The 24,121-nt window shown below is 43.4% G+C and overlaps 1 protein-coding gene across 1 annotated transcript in view; it reads right to left on the reverse strand.

Moving 5' to 3' along the window:
- The window catches only part of SPIN1 (spindlin 1), a 78,026-nt gene extending 59,653 nt beyond the window's left edge, over positions 1-18,373 (reverse strand). The window contains exon 1 of the mRNA XM_068974213.1: positions 18,318-18,373. The gene's annotated coding sequence lies outside the window, so the exon portion shown is untranslated. The remainder of the gene's footprint in view (positions 1-18,317) is intronic.
- Between the last annotated feature and the right edge of the window lie 5,748 nt (positions 18,374-24,121).

Genomic DNA, 24,121 nt, shown 5'->3' on the forward strand with positions numbered 1-24,121 from the left:
CTCATGGGATTTTCCAGGCAAGAGTATTGAAGTGGAGTGCCATTGCCTTCTCCATGACCAACCTAGACAGCATGATAAAAAACTTTGCCAACAAAGGTCTATCTAGTCAAGGCTATGGTTTTTCCAGTGGTCATGTATGGATGTGAAAGTTGGACTATAAAGAAGGCTAAGCGCTGAAGAATTGATGCTTTAGAACTACGGTGTTGCAGAAGACTCTTGAGAGTCCCTTGGACTGCAAGGAGATCCAATCAATTCATCCTAAAGGAGATCAGTCCTGGGTGTTCATTGGAGGGACTGATGTTCAAGCTGAAACTCCAATACTTGAGTTTTGAAACTCCAATACTTCTCATCAGCCACCTGATAAGAGCTGACTCATTTGAAAAGACCCTGCTGCTACTGCTACTGCTAAGTCACTTCAGTCGTGTCCAACTCTGTGCAATCCCATAGACGGCAGCCCACCAGGCTCCCCCGTTCCTGGGATTCTCCAGGCAAGAACCTGGAGTGGGTTGTCATTTCCTTCTCCAATGCATGAAAGTGAAAAGTGAAAGTAAACTCTCTCAGTCGTGTCTGACCCTCAGCGACCCCATGGACTGCAGCCTTCCAGGCTCCTCCATCCATGAGATTTTCCGGGCAAAAGTACTGGAGTGGGGTGCCAGTGCCTTCTCTGGAAAAGACCCTGATGCTGGGAAAGATTGAGGGAAGGAGGAGAAGGGAATGACAGGGGATGAGATGGTTGGATGGCATCACCAACTCAATGGACATGGGTTTGGGTGGACTCTGGGAGTTGGTGATAGACAGGCAAGCCTGGCGTGCTGTGGTTCATGGGGTTGCAAAGAGTTCGACACGACTGAGCGGCTGAACTGAACTGGGCTGTTGGCTACTGCAGTTACAAAATTATCCTTTAAAGTAAATTATGGGAGGAAGGCTACAGGAATAAATAGCTAAATGCAAAAATATCTGCAACTATCACATTTGAAGTGATTAAAAATAAGATATAAAACTCTGGTAGAAAACTACCACAGAACCAGATTTTCCAGAAGTGAAAAAACACAATAAACTCAATGGACAGATTATCAGTAAGCTAGTCTCGAGCAGCAGCAGACTCGTTAAAAATTAGTGAACAAAGGGAGATCAGAAGAAATATCAGGAATGAAGCATGCAAAGGGTAAATAAAACATCAGGAAAATCTCACAAGTGTTTTAATGGCATGGAGGGTTGGGAGACAGGGCAGCAGAAATACATTAAAAGACAATGACTGCAAACGTCTCAAAAGAATAAAAAGCATTACCGCAGATTCAGTAAGACCTGTAAACACAAAATATAAATTAAAAAATACATAGAATACAAAATACAAAAATTACAAAATATAAACACACAAAATATAAATTTTAAAAATCACAAAAACTGTTCAAAACAAAGACCAAATAAATAAAAAGCATGAAGTAAAAAATATTTTATCCATGACAGCAAATACTAAACTGACAGTTTACTTGAGAAAAAAAAAAAATGAAAGCTGAAAATGTAATTCAGTAACTTCTTTCAACACCTTAGAAGAAAACCAACAAGTTAAAACTCCATACATATCAAAAATATCCTTCAAAAAGAAAAATCAATTTGAGATATTTTTAGACTAACAAAAACTCATAGAGTTCACTATTAGGAGTCACACAACAGGGGAGAAACAGAGTGTTCTTCAGACAGAAGGAAAACGAAACTGGAATTGGACTGACTGGAATCACAGCAAGGAACGAAGAGCAAGGAAAAGGATTAAGGTGAATGGCTAGTACTAGGGGGCTCCCTGGAGGTCCAGCGGTCAGGACTTTGCCCTCCAATGCAGGGGACATGCGTTGATTCCTGGTCACTTAACTAAGATCCCACATGCCGTGGGACAACTAAGACCGCTCGCTGAAACTAGTGAGGCTGCACGCCCCAAATGGAGAAAAGTCCACAGGCAGTTACTAAGAGCCCGCCTGTGGCAGCAAAGATTCCACATGCCGCAACCAAGATCTGACACAGTCAAATGAGGGGTTTTTAAAAATAATAAATGGCTATTACCATACAAATTAATAATGTATGAGATAAAATATACACAGAGTTAAAATAGCACCAACTGAGCTACGTAAGTGAAAATAAAATAAATGGAGTTTCAGCGTCCACAAAGAGGGGGAAACAACCAAACGTTAGATTTTGACAAGTCAAAGATGCATGTTTTAAGTAACCTTGAGGTTAGCAGAGTTAAAAAAAAAAAAAATCCAAAGAAATGAGGGAAAAGACATAAAACAGGTACAATACACAGAAAACACAAGAACATATTTAAACCCACTGGAGAAGGAAATGGCAACCCACTCCAGTATTCTTGCTTGGAGAATCCCATGGATGGAGGAGCTGGTGGGCTACAGTCCACGAGGTCGCAAAGAGTAGGACACGACTGAGCAACTTCACTTTCATGTCAGTCATTTTGTTAAATATCAATAGACCAAACACTCCACAAGAAATATTGTCAGACTTAGATTTTTTAAATCCCAGCTATGTACTGTTGACAACAGAAAAATCCATAGAAAGTATGCAGAAAGACTGCAAGTACAAGTTATAAAAACTAAAAGGCACACACTATACCTACTAATCAGAGAAAAGATAATGCAATTACATTAATATTGAGCTAATCGAACTTTACCTCTAATAATACTTTTGCCTTAAAGGACACATTATTTTAAAAGACTCAATGGTGAGGAAAATATACAATGTTAAACATGTGTACACTTAGTAACATAACCACAAAATAGATAAAGCAAAAATTATCCTTAAGGAGATACCAATACATTTGTCTTGATAACCAATACAACCAGCAAACCAAAGGGATAAAAGGACAAGAAGAATTTAACACAACCAGCAAAGCTGATTAACAAATATAAAACAAATGTTCAAGCACATTCTTTCCAAGCACACACAGGTCATTTACAAAAACTGATCAGAGCAGTGACGCTGCACACAGCAGGCAGAAAGGACATGCTCGCCCGCACTACTCCTTCCTCTCCCTCTACTCCGTATCTGTGGTAGCAGCAGCAGTGTCCACGCTCTAGTCGCCAACAAGCAGCTCTTTGTCCACACACAGGAGCTACACACTCTCCAGGTGAGCAGCCAAGAGACAGTCGCCCAGATCAAGGCTCATGCAGTCTCTCGCTGGAGAGCACTGCTCCAAAGGATCCAGTCCTGCTCCTGGCAGGCACGCCCGAGAGGATGAGGGTACCCTGGGCCAGTGTGGGTTAGAGGTTCTGAGCACTCTGCAAGTAGCCAGCCTCATGCTTGGTCCATGGGTCCCTGGCCCCTGCTGGGGAAGTAAGGGTCAGACTCCGAAGGTGCCAAGCAAGAGGAAAAGACAGACTGAGCCAAGAAGCCTACGCAGTAGAACCAGCACTGTCAGTGTTGTGCCCATTTTGGGCAAGAAGGGCCCCAATGCCAACTCTCAAGTCCTCCATAATCTTGGCTTTCTCTAATAAAGCCACTTAGCCCGATCATATTAAAAAAAAAAAAAAAAAGAACCTGATCAGATTGTATGTTAGGCCATAAAGCAACCTTTAAAAAAATGTCATAAGCTTTTAATTATATAGTATTCTGACCACAAAGGAATCAAAACAGAAATAAAAAAAAAAAGCACATAGAATGCAGAAGATTCTTACAGCAAAGAAACTACTCTGTATGTAATTATAATGGTGGATACACATTACAAATGTAAAGGCTCCCAGACTATATAAAACCAAAAGTGAACCCTGGTGGTCCAGTGACTAATACTCCATGTTCCCAACACACGCAGCCCAGGTTTGGTTCCTAGTCGGGGAACTAGTACTAGATCCCACATGCCACAACTAAGAGTTAGCATGACACAGCTAAAGATCACGCACGCATCACTGAAAATGGAAGATTCGCATGCCGCAACTAAAACCTCGTACAGCCAAACAAACAAACAAATACATTTTTAAAAAGAACAGAGAACCCTATGTGACCCTGGATGACAATGACGTCAACGTAGGTTCATCCACTCTAACAAATGTACAATCTGGTACAGGATGTTGCTAATAGGAGAGGCTGTGCTTGTGTGGGATCAGGGGGTACAGGGAACTCTGTACTTTCTACTCAGTATTGCTGTGAACCTAAAGCTGCCCTTAAAAATAAAAGTGTATTTGGAAATAAGGAAAAAAAAAGTTTACCTACCTGGCAGGCTAGGTTAATAAGTATGCTATGATTACAAACAACTCACAAAATCTTGGTTGCTTAAGACCAAAGAAATTCCCACTTCCTGCCTTCTCCCTCTTTTCTCCCCTCTTGCCTCCTCCCACACCCTCAGCTCTCAGTTTGCTCTAGACACATAAAGACCTGCACTGCCAGAAGCTCCGCTTGTAAACATGATCACTGGCAAGAGGGAGGGAGCATGGCAAATCTCACCACTACTCTTAAAGCCTGTGTGACAAGTCTCTTCAGCTCACACTTCACTGGCCAAGACAAATCACATGACTACTTAACTTTGCAGGCAGAAACTAAAAGCAAAAATACTGCCACATGCTCTCAGAAAAGATTTAAACTTAATACTAGTGAGGATGTGGAGTCACAAGAATGCATTCACCAGAAAAGAAACTGATAGGTATACTCACACTGGATGTTTGGCATTATCTAATACTGAACACAGGCATAAAAGACCCAACAATTCTACTCCTAAGTCTACCCAACAGAAAAGCAACCAAGAGACATGTACCCGAGCCCCGTGACACTCATGAAATGAGCCTCCTGGATCACTTATTATCGGGAGATGCTCGGTTCTAAATCCATCATGGCCCTTGCCCTCGACCAATACTTCCCACAGGCTGTTCTAGCCAATGACTGGCCATAGGCAGGATGCTAAAGAATGCCCATTTCAGCAGGACAAGGGACTCCTCTGGTCCCAACTTTGGCTAGAGGACATGTCACTGGCCTTGCTAAAATTTTCTTAGAACAGCACTTAAGTCCTAAGTTACCAGACATTTTCTTCAATTTCTTTCTCTTCCACACGCATCAGACCTGCAAGGGGCTGTTCACTCTCTCACAAGTATTTCTCCCAATACTGCAAAACCTAATCCAAACTTCCTTTCTTGTCCTTGGGGGGAACTGAACAGTCTCAAAGTGGGAACAACCTAACATTTATCAGCAGGAGAATGAAGAGCCATGGATAATACATGAGTAAATCATTAAATTCATAAACAAACCACAACTATATGTGACCTTGTGAATGAAATGAATGACAAAAATGAGTAACAGCTGCATGGGTAGTATGTCACAAACCACAGATTTGTAATTACTTCTGTACTTTCAGTATATTTCACTGAAAAAAAAAAAAAACAAAGGTAAGACTCTGAGAAGTCAACTGTCCTTAAACCAAAAAGGGAATTGGCTACTATTAATCAGACACAACCGCTATGGAGAACAGTGTGGAGGATCCTTAAGTAACTAAGAATAAAAGTATCATCTGTGTGTACTCAGTTGTGCCCGACTCCTTGCGCCCCAATGGACTGCAGCCCACCAGGCTCCTCTATCCATGAAACTTTCCAGGCAAGAATATCGGAGTGGGTTGCCATCTCCTCCAGAGGATCTTCCTGACTCAGAGATCGAACCAGTGTTTCCTGAGTTTCCCATATTAGCAGGCAGATTCTTTATCACAAAGCCACCTGGGAAGCCCAAAGGTGATGCTGAGGGTGATGAAGGCCAAAGGAACAGTAATTCCTTCCTCTTTTTCTCCCTCCCTCTCTCCCGCTTCTTACCTTCACCTTGGTATCCATTTGAGTAGACATCAACGCTACTCTCAAAACTACCATATATGACTCAGCAATCCCACTACTGAGCATACTCCCTGAGAAAACCGTAATTCAAAAGGACACATGTACCCCAATGTTCACAGCAGCACTGTTTACAACAGCAAGGATGTGGAAGCAACTTAGATGTCCGCTGACAGATGAATAAATAAAGATGTGGTGCATATTTACAATGGAATATTACTCAGCAGCCATAGAAAAGAACAAAATTGGGTCATTTGTAATATGTGGATGAACACAGCATCTGTCATACAGCAGAGGGAAGTTAGAAAAACAAATATCATATATACATGGAATATACATGGAACCTAGAAAAATGGTACTGAGGAACCAAACTGCAGAACAGGAACAAAAATGCAGATGTAGAGGATGGACTTTGGGTGGGTGGGGGGTGGACTGAGAGAGTCACGCTGACATATACACACTACCATCTGTACGATAGCTAGCTACTGAGAGGCTGCTTTAGAGCACAGGAAGCTCGACTTGGAGCTCAGCAATGACCTAGACGGGTGGGCCGCAGGGGGTGGGAGGGAGGCTCAGGAGAGAAGGGATGCATGCATACTTACAGCTGATGCACGCTTTTCTATAGCAGGAACTACAGAAAGTTGTAAAGCAACTATACTCCAATTAAAAAATGAAAACAGAGCATAAGCAATTTATATTTCTTCAGTGAAGCCACTTTCCAAAAAATTCTACCAAATTATAGTCCCACAGTTATGTAAATTATTTATTTATTTAAAGGTAATGCATTTTAAGTGAACACTACTTTATGGACTAAAACTTGTGGTGAAGAGTAATTATGAAGAGAAAGCACATAAGATTACTTTTATCTCTTACTGATTCCATTTAAAAGATTCATGAGATTAGATCTGATAGAGTGCCTGATGAACTATGGACAGAGGTTTGTGGCATTGCAGGGATCAAGACCATCCCCATGGAAAAGAAATGCAAAATGGCAAAATGGCTGTCTGAGGAGGCCTTACAAATAGCTGTGAAAAGAAGAGAAGCAAAAAGCAAGAGAGAAAAGGACCGATATATCCATTTGAATGCAGAGTTCCAAAGAATAGCAAGGAGAGATAAGAAAGCCTTCTTCAGTGATCAATGCAAAGAAATAGAGGAAGATAATAAAATGGGAAAGACTAGAGATCTCTTCAAGAAAATTAGATACCAAGGGAACATGTCCTGCAAAGATGGATTCAAATAAAGGACAGAAGTGGCATGGACTTAACAGAAGCAGAAGATATTAAGAAGAAATGACAAGAATATACAGAACTGTACAAAAAAGATCTTCACGACCCAGATAATCACGATCGTGTGATCACTCACCTAGAGACAGGCATCCTGGAATGTGAAGTCAAGTGGGCCTTAGGAAGCATCACTATGAACAAAGCTAGTGGAGGTGATGGAATTCCAGTTGAGCTATTTCAAATCCTAAAAGATGATGCTGTGAAAGTGCTGCACTCAATAAGCCTGCAAATTTGGAAAACTCAGCAGTGGTCCCAGGACTGGAAAAGGCCAGTTTTCATTACAATACTTTAGAAAGGCAAGGCCAAAGAATGCTCAAACTACCACACAATTGCACTCATCTCACACGATAGTAAAGTAATGCTCAAAATTCTCCAAGAAAGGCTTCTACAGTCTGGCATGAACCGTGAAATTCCAGATGTTCAAGTTGGTTTTAAAAAAGGCAGAGGAACCAGAGATCAAATTGCCAACATCCACTGGATCACTGAAAAACGAAGAGTTTCAGATAAACATCTATTTCTGCTTTACTGACTATGCCAAAGCCTTTGACTGGGTAAATCACAATAAACTGTGGAAAATTCTTCAAGAGATGGGAATACCAGACCACCTGACCTGCCTCTTGAAAAATCTGCATGCAGGTCAGGAAGCAACAGTTAGAAATGGGCATGGAACAACAGACTGGTTCCAAATAGGAAAAGGAGTACGTCAAGGCTGTATACTGTCACCCTGCTTATTTAACTTTTATGCAGAGTACATCATGAGAAACGCTGGGCTAGAGGAAAAACAAGCTGGAATCAAGACTGCCGGGAGAAATATCAATAACCTCAGATATGCAGATGACACCACCCTTATGGCAGAAAGTAAAGAAGAACTAAAGAGCCTCTTGATGAAAGTGAAAGTGGAGAGTGAAAAAGTTGGCTTAAAGCTCAACATTCAGAAAACTAACATCATGACATCCAGTCCCATCACTTCATGGCAAACAGAGAAACAGTGGCAGACTTTATTTTTGGGGATTTCAAAATCACTGCTGATGGTGACTGCAGCCATGAAATTAAAAGACGCTTACTCCATGGAAGAAAAGTTATGACCAACCTAGATAGCATATTGAAAAGCAGAGACATTACTTTGTCAACAAAGGTCCATCTAGTCAAAGCTATGGTTTTTCCAGTTGTCATGTATGGATGTGACAGTTGGGACTATAAAGAAAGCTGAGCACCGAAGAATTGATGCTTTTGAATTGTGGCGTTGGAGACTCTTGAGAGTCCCTTGGACTGCAAGAAGATCCAACCAGTCCATCCTAATGGAAATCAGTCCTGAATATTCATTGGAAGGACTGATGTTTAAGCTGAAATGCCAATACTTTGGCCACCTGATGTGAAGAACTGACTCATTTGAAAAGACCCTGATGCTGGGAAAGGTTGAAGGCGGGAGGAGAAGGGGATAACAGAGGGTGAGATGGTTGGATGGCATCACCGACTCAGTGGACATGAGTTTGAGTAAACTCCCGGAGTCAGTGATGGACTGGGAGGCCTGGTGTGCTACAGTCCATGAGCTCGCAAAGAGTTGGACACAACTGAGCAACTGAATTGAACTGAGTCCATTTAAAGCAAAACTTTTTAAGATTATACAAAAATACCAGGGTCACCAAAAATTACCTATTATAACCCAATGATTAATTCTAAATAAAAAAGAACATTTAACAGACCTTCCAGCCCAAGATGGAACTGTCACCACAGCATTTACAGATCCCAGTTCAGTGTCCTGTCCACATCAATAAATCTGGCCTAATCCAACTTGACATTCCCTCCACCATCATCTCACACCCTTAACATCCATTCCCACAATTATTCCCCAGGCAAACTCTTTTGGAGGGTAGGTCTACCTCTTCATGAAATCACACCTGGCACCTCATCCTTTGGGGCATTCTGGAAAGATTCTAGGTGAAGCCAAATGCAGGTTTTTCAGACAGAGATTAAGTTCAGACAGGGGATGAAAAGGCTGTTTCTAGTGGCAAAGGTAGCCCAACAGAATTTAGGTGTTCAAGATCTCCAGCCAAAACAGAAACTGACCATATGTCTCTAATCCAATTTTCAGGATTCCACTCCTAATCAATCCAAGTTCTCACCTACTAACAGGGAATTCAATTTGCAGTATTAGGGCAGTCACAGAAGCTTTCAGGTCCCTTATGTGGAACCCTCACTGGGAATTTAAAACCCTGAGCTCATCATTTTGCTTTGTAATGTTTTAACTTGGCCAGGCTAAACTGCACTCCCAGGCTTTCCCTTCCATTTGTTTCAGGACTGGGTGGGCCACAGAGGCTACTGTGCCGCAGACGGAGGGCATCTGGCAGGACGTCTGCACTCACTAACTCCCCATCTGCCTCACTGACGCGAGGCTGCAACAGCTACTCTACCTTCCCCCAGGCTCCCTGGGTCTCTGTCTCCTGGGCCAAGTGTGTGTGGTCAGCTCCAAGACAAAGGCCCAGCTCTTTCGGATGCCCACACAACCAATGTCAGAAGTAACACAACTGACACAGCTTTCCATCCGTCTTGCTGTGGCTTCCAGTCTGTTTTCTCCCCCAAGGCACTTCCACCTTTCTTTCTCAAATTCTTGTCCTATGGACTACAACTCTAACATGAGGCACACAAGCTGCATCGCCAGCTCCTACACTATTAACTGAGATCTCTGAATAAGACTATCTGACAGACACCTGGAGAGAAAACCACACATTTAACCATACAGCCTCAATCTGCCTTTGGACAATGCTAGCTAGGGCCCAGCGGATGTGAGCTCTCAGAACCCAAGAACTGAGCTAAGGACCAGAAAAGTATTGATGGACAAAAACAATTAAGAATCTCTACTTTCATGAAGCTCAGCCTTTTTGAGAAAACAAAACCTCGTTAAATCATGTGAACAAACATAACCCTGTAATTTTGATAAGCACTTGGAAGGACAGCAATGTCTCTATTATGAGGACTTGACGAAAGTCAAGAAAAAACTTCAAAACCTTCAGAAAATTGATGGTTACTATAAGTGAGTGATAGATATATGGAGATTCTCTATTCTACCTTTATATGGAGATTCTCTATTCTACCTTTATTATAAAATTTACAAACACTTTCATCAAAACAGCTTTCATCAGAAAATGATGCTTGAGACAAGGAAGACAAAGAAGAACTGAAATTTGGACAGAAAAGCATTCCAGGAAGAGGCAAAGAACAAGGGCACGCTCCCTAGTGGCAGAGATGACGACGGGCACGGGAGATATGATGGCAGAGATGACGATGGGCACCGGAGATATGATGGCAGAGATGACGATGGGCACCGGAGATATGATGGCAGAGATGACGACGGGCACCGGAGATATGAGAAGCACCTGTGTGGCTGGTGCAACGGGAGAGGCAGGACAGGTGGGGTCAAGGCCCAGAGGATGAAAATCATGCACACCGTTGAGGCCGCTATGAAGCTCTGTCCTTAAAGCAACGGGAAGCCACTGAGAATTTTACCCAAACGGTGATACAATTAGATTTGCCTTTGTTTTTAAACAGGCAATTTCTGACACTAACAAATTATAATATAGACATATTTACCTTTTACCCAACAATCTCACTATCTTGAAACTATATCTGATCAAATACTAAACAATGTATCGAACAAGGTCATTCATTGCAATAATTTTTTAACAGCAGCAGAATATAAATATTATATATATATTTAGGAAATGAACTACAAGCACAAAAGAGTACTTACCAAGAATATAGAAGTGTATATCAAGTGATCTCCAGAATATATTAAGTAAAAAGGAAGAAACAACAGTGTATACAAGCTTTTTGGAAACACAAACTTTTTTATTTTTTTAAGAAAAGCAGGTAAAAAAAATGTTTCCTTATATTGCAAAACTAAGTAGAAAAATAAGCCAGAAATTAAAATGGAGGAGGAGAACCTTTTCGAGACAGGAAAAGAAGGGAGAATGTGAACACCTTTATAATGCAGATTTGACTGTGGAACTGTATAAATGTTTTACACACAGAAAAAAATACGTTTAGAAAAACATTAAAGCAATCCTTAAATATTACAGATTTCATTCAAATAAACCAAACTAATACTCAAATTGATTACAAAATCAGAGAAAAAATGTCTTCAAATAATTCTATATTCAGAATGTAAACATTTTTAAAACAAAGAGAATAAAATAGAAACCCACAATCATTCTACTGTTAAAAAGTTTTCGAACTACTATGCTTATACTGTAGGATAAAGGAAAGTAACTAAAGTTGATAAGAATGCAAATTTTTAACATTAGAGAAGGATTAAACTCAAATTAAAAAACCCTATGAAGTTAAATGTGAACTGGAATTAGCAACACAAAATCAAAACTAGTATTTCCCAAGTCTGTCCAATGACAGCAAGGGCATCTCAATGGCAATAAGGACACACAGCACCAGATTTTGGTATCTAAACTCCACTGCCTGATAAAAAGAGCTGAAAGAACTGGTTGATAGATATTGGGCAGAAAAAGCAAAGTGAGTTTCAGACACCTTGTAACATGAGCAAGAAACAGTTCAAAGGTTAACAGGGTCACATCCAAGGGAAGAAAACTAGTTTGAAAGCACCAAGCCGTGACCAAACTAGGACAAGCTGAGGAAAAAGAACGATGACCACTTGATTAAGACACCCTGCATACATAAAATTCCATAGGTCCACAGGGATCCTAAAGGAGAGGAAGCAAAGGGAAGTATCCAGTAACAAATCAACCCTGTACACAGGGAAAAGACCATTCTTACCCTTGTGTCAAGACCTAAAACTCATGCTAGGAATATTAATTTAGATATGATTAGTTAATATATGGATAAGTAGGTCATACAGACTTAAATTCAAGAAAGTGGGGAAAACCAGTAGGCCATTCGGGCATGACCTAAATCAAATCCCTTATGACTATACAGTGGAAGTGAGAAATAGATTTAAGGGACTAGATCTGAGAGATAGAGTGCCTGATGAACTATGGACGGAGGTTCGTGACACTGTACAGGAGACAAGCATCAAGACCATCGCCATGGAAAAGAAGTGCAATAAAGCAAAATGGCTGTCTGGGGAGGGCTTACAAATAGCTGAGAAAAGAAGAGAAGCGAAAACCAAAGGAGAAAAGGAAAGATGTAAGCATCTGAATGCAGAGTTCCAAAGAATAGCAAGGGATAAGAAAGCCTTCCTCAGCGATCAATGCAAAGAAATAGAGGAAGATAATAGAATGGGAAAGACTAGAGATCTCTTCAAGAAAATGAGAGATACCAAGGGAACATTTCATCCAAAGATGGGCTCGATAAAGGACAGAAATGGTATGGACCTAACAGAAGCAGAAGATATTAAGAGGTGGCAAGAATATACAGAAGAACTGTACAAAAAAGAGCTTCATGACCAAGATAATCATGATGGTGTCATCACTAGAGCCAGACATCCTGGAATGTGAAGTCAAGTGGGCCTTAGAAAGCATCTCTACGAACAAAGCTAGTGGAGGTGATGGAATTCCAGTTGAGCTATTTCAAATCCTGAAAGACGATGCTGTCAAAGTGCTGCACTCAATATGCCAGCACATTTGGAAAACTCAGCCGTGGCCACAGGACTGGAAAAGGTACGTTTTCATTCCAATGCCAAAGAAAGACAATGCCAAAGAAGGCTCAAACTACCGCACAGCTGTACTCATCTCATACGCTAGTAAAGTAATGCTCAAAATCCTCCAAGCCAGGCTTCAGCAATACATGAACCGTGAACTTCCAGATGTTCAAGCTGGTTTTAGAAAAGGCAGAGGAACCAGAGATCAAATGGCCAACATCCGCTGGATCATGGAAAAAGCAAGAGTTCCAGAAAAACATCTATTTCTGCTTTATTGACTATACCAAAGCCTTTGACTGTGAATCACAATAAACTGGAAAATTCTGAGAGAGATGGGAATACCAGACCACCTGACCTGCCTCTTGAGAAACCTATATGCAGATCAGGAAGCAACAGTTAGAACTGGACATGGAACAACAGACTGGTTCCAAATAGGAAAAGGAGTACGTGAAGGCTGTATATTGTCACCCTGCTTATTTAACTTCTATGCAGAGTACATCATGAGAAATGCTGGGCTGGAAGAAGCACAAACTGGAATCAAGACTGCCGGGAGAAGAAATATCAATGACCTCAGATATGCCGGAGAAGGGAATGGCACCCCACTCCAATACTCTTGCCTGAAAAATCCCATGGACGGAGGAGCCTGGTGGGCTGCAGTCCATGGGGTCACTAAAGAGTCAGAAACGACTGAGTGACTTCACTTTAACGCACTGGAGAAAGCAATGCAACCCACTCCAGTGTTCTTGCCTGGAGAATCCCAGGGACAGGGGAGCCTGGTGGGCTGCCGTCTATGGGGTTGCAGTCGGACATGACTGAAGCGACTTAGCAGCAGCAGCAGATATGCAGATGACACCACCATTATGGCAGAAAGTGAAGAGGAACTAAAAAACCTCTTGATGAAAGTGAAAGAGGAGAGCGAAAAAGTTGTCTCAAAGCTCAACATTCAGAAAACGAAGATCATGGCATCTGATCCCATCACTTCATGGGAAATAGATGGGGAAACAGTAGAAACAGTGTCAGACTTTATTTTGGGGGGCTCCAAAATCACTGCAGATCATGATCGCAGCCATGAAATTAAAAGACGCTTACTCCTTGGAAGGAAAGTTATGACCAACCTAGACAGCGTATTGAAAAGCAGAGATATTACTTGCCAACAAAGGTCCATCTAGTCAAGGCTAGGGTTTTTCCAGTGGTCGTGTATGGATGTGAGAGTTGGACGGTGAAGAAAGCTGAGCGTTGAAGAATTGATGCTTTTGAACTGCGGTGTTGGAGAAGACTCTTGAGAGTCCCTTGGACTGCAGGGAGATCCAGCCAGTCCATCCTAAAGGAGATCAGCTCTGGGTGTTCATTGCAAGGACTGATGCTGAAGCTGGAACTCCAATACTCTGGCCACCTCATGCGAAGAGTTGACTCATTGGAAAAGACCCTGATGCTGGAGGGACTGGAGGCAGGAGGAGAAGGGGACAACAGAGGATGAGATGGCTGGGTGGCATCACCAACTCGATGGACATGAGTTTGAGTGAACTCCGGGAGTTGGTGATGGACAAGGAGGCCTGTCGTGCTGTGATTCACGGGGTGGCAAAGAATCGGACGTGACTGAGTGACTGAACTGAACTGAGGTCATATAGACATACGAGTCTGTAACTATATAGACCATCTATAAATAAATATGCAGATCATTTGCAGACAGGTCCAAATAGTAAACCTAAGTTATAAGGATGTAACTATAAGCAAGCTGAACAACAAATATAAGCAAACAAATATAATCTAAGTTTAACGAGTTTGTCCTGCTTTTTATTACTACAATCTAAAAACATTTTAAGTGGTATTCAAACACTTCATTAATCTCTTTATTTATTCCCTCAACATATAGATAAAACAATATCTATGATGAATTGATCCTTTTCTATCACCCACCCACCCCCAAAAAAGTCAACACATTTAACATTTTAGTGTCTCCAGACAAACTGCCTTTGCTTCAAATTACTTTATCCTTATTCAACAGGCTAGACTCTTGTAAACTTGAGCTGGAACACTGGTAGATTCCTTCAATCCATCTTTCAGAAGGTTTAATGCCTTTCGATGGCTCCCCACACCCGCCCACCACCACTACCCTTCGAATAAAACAGCAACCACCTTAATGTGATATGTTGAATTATTTAAAATCTGGCCCCAAATTCATTCCTAGACAGACTGATCATGTCAAACTTAGGTGGTGTCAGCAGTTGTATGATCAACACCCACATGGAACTTATGATATCCAGAAGCCGTAGGAATCACTCACATGGAAGTAACAGATAACACAGCAGAACTTTTGATTGTAATGGTCTAACACTCTTCATGACTCTGCCTGTTGTTCCTTCATCTAGACTGCTTTCCTCTAACCTATATTCTTAACCCTGCAGGAACATCACCTTCTGTCCATATGCCTGGGTATCTTCCCTACCAAGCTGTAAAGTCTCTAAGGACGCATCTTCATGTATCATGCCCATATCTGACTTACGACAATTTTAAAGCCAAAAAATAAGCACTCAATAAAGATTTAATTAAAAATTTAATAGAAACACAACTACACAACCTATTGTTAAAAAAAAATGCTAATAACTATAGCAAAGTTCAAAAGCATGGAGAAGAAGGAAATCAACAATGACTGGCACCAGCTGCTGCATTTCAGGAACTGTACTGGGAACTCTACACATCCGTTTCATTTAACTATTGTAATAGCCTTACATGATAGGTTTCATCCCAGTTTACAGTTGAAGAATAGCACTTAGAAGGGCTATATGATCAATCAGGTATGTGGCTTTGGACCAGTAAGGAGTGGGGTTGCATTTCAACCCAGACTCTTCAGAGTTGAAGGCCATTCGATCTCCACGTCCAACTCCAGAGCTCACATCTTTTTCACAATGGATTCCTCATTTCCAATTTCTTTTTGTTCAAAGGAAAGAAAAAAACACAATTAAGCATCTAATAAATATAAGCAAGTATTTCCATGATATATATTTTTCTCAACAAATTAGAATTCTGCTAATTCAAAAGAAACATCCAACAACACTGTTATTTTTAATGTCTGCAATAATCCACCATAATTCTTCCTAAACAGTAGTATCCTTTTTATGTGTTTCTAACATACCAGAGGAAAAAATGCTAACAATTAAGGAGTACAGCCAATGGAGTTTAACTGTATACAATCAGATAAGTCATTGGGAAGAGAGAACACTGCATAATTAAATTTCTTCTAGTTAAGATTTCAAATTAATAGCTCATAATTATATCATATCAATGCCGTTAAGAGTCAAATCTGAGGTACTCTTTCCCACAGGATGCACAGGCGAACAAAAATCACATCAACCTTCCACTCCAGGATTTACGAGAGTGGTACCATTACCTGTAAGGACATCAATGACCAACATTTCACCATTACCTAGATTTCATGAGTGTTACTAGATATTACACTAAAAACAACAAACTATACAAGGTTAAATATGGAAAACAATGTTGATACTATTTCTCAGCACCACTAACCGGATACTGTGAATTGTTACCCTGGGGGAAAAGGAAAAGAACATAACACGGTTTCCCAAACTAAGGTGACCAAGGACTCCTTTGATTTTCCTGTAGCATTTCTTAGCACGAGTGTCACAAAGAATACCACCTTAAACGCTCCTTCATATATATACCCAAAACAAAGTAAATATTATGGCTAGGTTCTGAACTAGTAAATATAGAAACAGTACTGGGGAACATCGAAAATCTTAAAAAAAAAAGAAAAACTCTTAAGTTAATCACAGAGATGACTGAAGATCTCTTTCCTTAATTCATTTCACAGCATTCTGAAGTAACCATTTTGCTACTCAAAGAAATTCTATTTTCTCACAAGAAACACACACCTACTATCGACGATTCTGACAAACATTTAACGACCTTTACATGTAATTATCAAGTCAAATCCCATGAACACAGGGGCCTGGTAGGTTAGTCCACGAGGTCACAAAAAGAGTGGGACTCGACTTAGCTGCTCAACAACAAACCAAGTCTGATAATAAAGGTTCTGTAAATTGTTAGCTACCATTTTTTGGTATCTGCTTCTTACCCAAGGATTGGGGGAAGGGCAGAAGCTTCCTCATCTCACTTGACCCTCATCTGAAATTTCACAGCCTCTTAAAAGTTCACAACCTCTAAGAACGTTAACAGACTCAATCTGTCCTGGTATACACACCCTCAAGTACAGGTTTAGTTTTCATTTCCTAACAAAGGTATGTAGAAGGCAATTACTGTACTCTCCATCAATCCCTTCAGACCGCAGAGTTCCTTCCAGAAAATTCCAACAGAAGTTATATAGGAATTCGCATTTGGGGAGGTATGTCGTCTTTGGCAGAAGTCATGTTATACAGCGCAATCCTTTAACACTTTAATGTATTGAGGGTTGCTTTCTGACGTACAGCAGATCTGTATTTGCTACTTCAACGTGCATGGAAAACCCTCTCCAAAACCAGGAATCCCAACCCACAAATCATAAAAAAAGCAAAGAAGCGTGAAGCAACTGCGTAAACAGATTTGGGGTGCCTATTTCGTGGCATTATGGCTGAGGCCATCACTAAAATTCAATTCGGTAAAGTCGACAACGCATCCCCAACAGGAAAAACGAACAGAGCCAAACCGTAGGCACTGCGCAGTTTCCGCGCCGTGCGATTAATCTCAGCAAATGCTTGCGGAATGCGCTCAAGGTCACTCGTGATGAAAAAGAAAAGTGTGTGTGTGTGTGTTTGAGTGTGCGTGTGCAGAAACGCCCGCCGTCGGCTAGTCCCGCGCAGAGCTGCCCAGGGCGCGTGGACAGGCAGCCAAGGGGGCGGGGGAAATGGGGGGGGGTTTACCGAGAGCCCCGAAAAACCACCTTCTCCGCCAAGCCCACTGCTGCAGAACCCCGGGCAGCCACCCGGGAGGTTACGCCGTCGTAGGTACACAGCCCTGGGTAGGAGAGCAACGCCAGGCCTCCGGAGGGTCCCGATCTCGGAGAACCCCCTCCCCTTTCAGTGGTCAGGTTCCAGCGCCCCTCTAGCTACAGAGACCAGTCCTCCTTTCCACCCCCACCTCCTTCCACCCTCCGCCCCAGCCCCTCCCCACGCCCCGAGGGCCGAACCCCTCCCCCATTACATCCCCTCCCACCACCCGGGGGTCCAGCCCCCACCCCCGCCCCAGGGGACTCCTACACGGCCCCCTCAGGCCCCGAGGGTCTCATTCCTTCCTCCCCCGCCCAGGCCAGGTTATGCAACACTCACCCGCCCCGCCCCCCCACGCCAGCGCCCGCCGCATTGCCCCCCTTCCCCGGGCCCAGCCACCCCGCGCCCCCCGCCCGCTCGAGTGCCGAGGCCTCCCGAACAAAGCGCGCGGGGCTGGCCGGCCGGGCCGGGGGCGGCGGCCATGTTGGCGGGGGCGGCGAACAAAGGCGCGCTGCCCGAGCCCGAGGCCCCCGCCCGAAGCCCGGCCGGCAGGGGGCGCTGTACAGGCGCCGCCCGCCGCCCGGACAATGCGCCGCGGCCCGCTGCTCCCCGGGCGCCACCGCCCCTCAACGCGCCCCGCCCGCGGTCCCGCTGCGGCGCCCGCTCCCCGGCGGTGCACAGGCCTCACCTGCTGGCCTCCTAGGCCGCCGTCCGCAGCCCTTGGGCCCTGCCGTCCCGCGCCGCGCTCCCGCCCCGGCCCGACCGAGCCAGACGGCGCCGCCCCGCCCCCGCTCCGCTCCGCGGCCGCCGCCGCCCGCCCCCGACCGCACGGCGCACGCGCACTGCGCCCGCCGACTGCACCGGCAGCGCCGCCCGGCCCCGGCCCGACGGGCCGTATTGCGCAGGCGCTCCAGCTGGAGGGCGGGCCCTAGAGGACAGAGGGCGGGGCCTGGCGGCAGGACCCGGCTAGAGGCTGCTCACCTGGCGGCGGGGCGGGGCCGAATAAAGGAGGGCCTGGAGGTGGGACGGGGCCTGGTGGTGCAACAGGGCGGGGCCTGGCACCACTCACCTGGTAGCCAAGCACAGCGGACCCGGGCCTGGCGCCGGGGTGGGGCCTGGCAGCTAGGAGGGGCCGGGCGCGGCTCTCACCTGGGGGCGGGGCCTGGCTGGGTCCCAGCAGCGCTCCGAGAGGCGGCATTAAGGGCCCAGAGGCAGGGGGGCCGGGGACGGCGCGAATTGCGCCGGAAGTCTGGCATCCTTAGAAGTTTCGTTTTCGCGCAGTGGGAGGGTTTTCACCGACTGACTGATCCTCCCTGTCCTTGAATGTAAGCAGCAAGTCGACCTGCGTCGCACACGCCGCCCCTTTGGAAGAAGCGGAATACAGTGACAAGGCCACCCGCTGACAGAGCTGTAGTGGCCGAGGAAACGCAGCACCCAGCGCTGAGGGCTTCCCAGTCGGGCCCCACCGCCGCACTGCGCCACCGCGGCCGAAATTCGGGTCTCGCCCACTCACCTGCCCTACCTGGCGGAGGAGGACGAGCTTTGCAGCGCTTGGCAACGCACTCCGTCCTTGCCCGTATTCCGCCCCCTGCACAAACTTGCCAGCTCGCTCGGCTTTCCGCAGAAGACAGGAGCCAGGCACTACACGGTCACTCGCGAACTTGTTTGCCTTCTGTTTCACTCAAAACGCCCTTTGCGTGTCAGCTTGGTTGTTTGCAGGAAGAGGGGGAGAGGAAGGAAGAGTCCGGAACAGTTTTGACTCCTTCGGAGTGCAATGCCCGCAGGCTGTACCCGGGGTCTGAATCCCTACCCCGCACCCCAGCCTGGAGCTCTACCTGCTTCAATCCCAAGACTGGCGCTCTCCTCTCCCCTAGTCCTCATACCCCCTCAACTCTCGCCCAGCACTTCCCTCCCCCACTTGCCCGGTGCCCTCCCTTCCCCCAACCCTACCACCACCCGGGCGTCCTCCAGAGTCACTGGGCGGACGTGGTTCCTAGAATGCGAAAAGCTTCGTAATAAACCGCCTGCCCCAATGTTGTCGGGTCAAATGACAGGCGTATTATTGGAAAGCGCTCTCTACACCGTAACCTGCAGCCCAATTGTCGCTTAGCATTGCTCTGTGGGATTTTGCTGGCACCTTTTTCTTCCAAGTAAGAGTGATACGTGCCTGTTGAAACAAAGTGCTCATCTCAGATGACACACTTGGCAAGAACTGCAAGTTCACAGGCCAACTAGAGGATCAATTTAGATATACAGATATACAAAAATGTATCACTGTACTTACCAATGAGAAAGCGTTGGGAAATAAACTTGCCACAATGTTAGATGTTTATAACCCAGACAGTAGTGGAAAGGGAGAAATTTCCCTCTTGAGTTCTTAAGCGGTGGACTAATGACGAAATTGACAGATTAGCAGGAGAAAAACAAATTTGAATGCATGCACATATAGGTCGCATAGAAATTGGATCCATGAGGTGGCCAAAGCAGGCAGATTTTATACTTTTTAGACAAAAAGTAAATTTGTGAGTTGACAAATAGGGTTGGGATGCTCAATTAGTGAAAAATGTAAACAAAATTTGGGCTTAGGATGGTAAATTTAACATTAACAAGGTTTGTTTATACAGGCTTTTCAGCCCGATTTCCTTGTTTCTGGTGATAAGGATCTCTCTGTAATTTCTGGTACAAGAAAGGTATTTGTTGTTCAGTTGCTCAGTCCTGCCTGACTCTTTTTTGACCCTCCGTGGAAAAACAGACCCTCCATGGACTGTTGCTCCCCAGACTCCTCTGTCCATGGGATGTCCCAGGCAAGAATACTGGAGTGGGTTGCCATTTCCTTCTCCAAAGGCAAATTCTTTACTGCTGAGCCACCCTGAGAAAGGTATCGAAACCTTTAAAAGAATGAGGTAGCCCGAGGACACAACCAAATAGGTCCAAGATGGCAGATGAGTTGACTTCCACTAGACCTTGAGCTTCAGTATATGCTCACTGTAACACATCAGCAAGCTAAATAACATACCCACAGGTGCCATAACAGTTCAAGGGCGAACCATAAAGGTCAAAAAATGGGTGGTGGTCCCTATTCCTGGAAATCCCCGTTCCTTCCCCAAAAGAGCTAAAATACTCCTCCCACTCATTAGCTTATGAAATTACCCACCCCTGTAAAAATTGACAAGTCAGTGGAATGTTTCTTTCTAAATAGATCCACTTCTTATCCATCACTTTGTCTCTCACTGAATTCTTTCTGTGATGAGACATCAAGAACCTGAGTTTCATTAAGTCCTGAGACCATGTGTGTGATCTCAGTTAAAACTGAGTTCAAGTCCCAATCTGAGTTGCATGGTTTCAGCAATTTTCACATGGGAGATTTTTTCCTATTTTTAAGGAGACAGAGGGGAAGGTCAGAGTGTCCCTCTTGCAGTGACCCTTTCTTACATAACTGTGCATGCATGCTAAGTCACTTCAGTCAGGTCTGACTCTTTGCAACCCTATGGACTGTAGCCCACTAGGCTCCTCTGTCGATGGGATTCTCCAGCCAAGAATACTGGTGTGGGTTGCTGTGCCCTCCTCCAAGGGATATTCCCAACCCAGGGATCGAACCCCAGTCTCTTATGTCTCCTTCATTGTCAGGTGGGTTCTTTACCACTAATGGCACCTGGAAAGCCTGTAAGTAACTTTAATACAAAATAATTAATATTCCATTGAAGCACATTTGGAGGCAGTCCACTGGGTGCCCTAAAAACCTCAACCAGAAGGCTATGAGTCCCTTCCTTTCCCCTTCTGACTAGAGAGGTCTGGCCACCTTGCTTCCCAGGAAGCTTCAGTAGACCCCACACTAAAGTGTCTTCCTATTAGTAGGGAGGGAGTCAGATTGTTGCAATACTCTTTCTTTGGAAGTGGGACCTGAAGAACCAAAGAGGACCACTTTCGTCTCAAGAATCCTGTTTCTCAAAAGGTACTCTCTTTCCATGCTCATTCTTGGCTTAACTTGCTTCTGAAACCACAGGAAAATCACCAGTTAGAGTACTAAGCCCCTTCCAGGCTTCTTTCCAACAGTTTGAAACTATCACCATCATAACACTGTTGGCTGAAAAAGAGAACCAGAAGAGTCTTTCACACTACCTGGCTCAACATATATCAACTGGACCCTATCAGGCACAGGGCACTGCATTTGCCCCTGGAGGGGACACTGTGTCTAGATACACAAGAATGTTTATACTTCATGAAGGGAACATCACATGGTGCTGAAAAGGTATTTACTGAGTGTATGACTCCAAGAAAGAACAGCAGGAGCAGAGTTCAACTATCTGGTCAACCATACAGCTTCCTGCCCTGGCTCATTCCCACCTTTCTCCAGGTCATTCTGTACACAGCAACCAAATATATGCTTCAAAATGATACCTTCTCAGAGAAGCCTCTTCTGACCACCTGCACAAGTAGGTTGCCCTCTATTCTCTTTAACTGTCATCCTTGTTTATTTTTCTTTGTAGCACTGATTCTCTTGTAATTACATACAGCACTGACTTGTTAAGTCACCACCCACCCCATTATAAAGTCCAAAGGCCAGAGACAATATCTGTTTTCCTTTATACCTTGCAGAGGACTGCAAGGGTTCAACAGCTATTTATTATAAATGAATAGATGACTTGTCTGAATACTGGATCATGTGGCTTTGTTAACATAGGGTTTAGGAAGAGCCTCAAGTGCCAAGATACTGGGGAATTTAAACTCTTACCTACTCACAGAGTTATATCAAGGTTCAACAGAAACTCTATACAGACCTATGTACATGTGAGGGAATTTCTCCATCCCATTGGAAACAATTGAAGATGTTCAGTTAGGTTTGTGGGGTGACTTTTTAAAATCAATCAGGTGCTATCTAGAAGAGAATTTAGAGTGGAAATTATGACATAAAGGAGACCATGTAGGAGGCTACTGTAATAACTTTGGGGGACAGAATTTGAATTGGATACAGTGCTTATGAAAAGGATAATATAATAACTTTTAAAGAGCAAGCATCCAACTGCATGATAGAGGGGAGTTATGTTATTGCAGAGGGGGATGATGGTGGCATTTTCATTAGGCTGAGAAGGAAGAACTCCTTATGATTTAAAGAAATATCCTGAAAAGTTTTAATTAAATGATATGATGATATAGTCATGCTGATTTCTCTCAACAGACTAATTTTGCCTGGTTTTGAACTTTATATAAATGGAATCAAACAGTGACATACCTATATATCACATGATACTTGAATACTATTTATGCATCCCTAGGGATACTGCACATGAACTGGAAGATAGCTGCTCTTGGATATACTCCTAGAAGAGAAATTGCTGAATAAAGAATATGAATATTAATAGGTACCACATTCATATAATGATGTGGACACTTTAGATCTTTACCAGTGCAGTAGGTGAACAAAACCATATCCCATGATAGTTTTTGTTTGTATTTATCTCATTTTAAGAGAGATTGTTCACTTTTCATATATTTAAAAGTCATTTGAGCCTATGAAATCCACTAAAAACTATTGGAAGTAATAAACAAGTTCAGCAAGGTTGTAGAATATAAAATCAATATACAAAAATCAATCATATTTTTATACAGTAGCAGTGGGCAAACCGAAAGTGGAATTTAGAAAACAATTTCCTTTTATTATAGATTTCAAAAGAATAACTTAAGAATGAATTTAACAAAAGTACAAAATTTATACTCTGAAAATTACCAAACAACAATGAAAGAAATTAAAGAACTAGGTAAGTTTGCAAATATCTCATGTTCACAAACTGGAGGACTATTTACAGATGGCAGTACTCTCCAAACTGATATGCAGATTCAATGCAACCTTTATCAAAATCCTGATGACTTTTTTGCAGAATTTGAAGAGCTGATTCTAAAATTTGTGTACAAATTTAAGGGATCCAAAATAGCCAAAACAATACTGAAAAAGAAGAATAAAATTTGAGGAATCACACTTCTCGATTTTTTTTTTTTCTCTTCACTGGGTCTTCATTGTTGTAAGTAGCAGTGAGCAGTACAAACCTTTTCTAGTAGCAGTGAACAGAGGCTACTCTCTAGTTGAAATGTGCAGGCTTCTCATTGACAGAGGAGCCTGATGGGTTACAGTACATACGGTAACAAAGAGTTGGACATGACTAAAGCAATTAGCAGCACAGCAGCAGTGCTACATATGAAATGTCCCAAAGAGGCAAATCTGTAAAGACAGAAAGTAGATTAGTTATTGCCTGGAGCTGGGGAATAGGAAGATTGAGGGATGATGGCTAAGGGGTGCAGAGTTTCTTTTGAGAGTAATGAAAATGTTCTCAAATTAATTATGATAATAGAATCATAACTTTGGGAATATACTAAAAACCATGAAATTTTACACTGGAAATGGTTGAATTATCTGGTAAGTGAATTTAATCTAAAAAATGAAAAAAAAAGGTCGTTTGATATTGATTTCTTGTGAGCTGTCTATATCCTTGGTGAATT

The sequence above is a fragment of the Capricornis sumatraensis genome, chromosome 6, assembly GCF_032405125.1.
Source record: "Capricornis sumatraensis isolate serow.1 chromosome 6, serow.2, whole genome shotgun sequence".
NCBI lineage: Eukaryota > Metazoa > Chordata > Mammalia > Artiodactyla > Bovidae > Capricornis > Capricornis sumatraensis.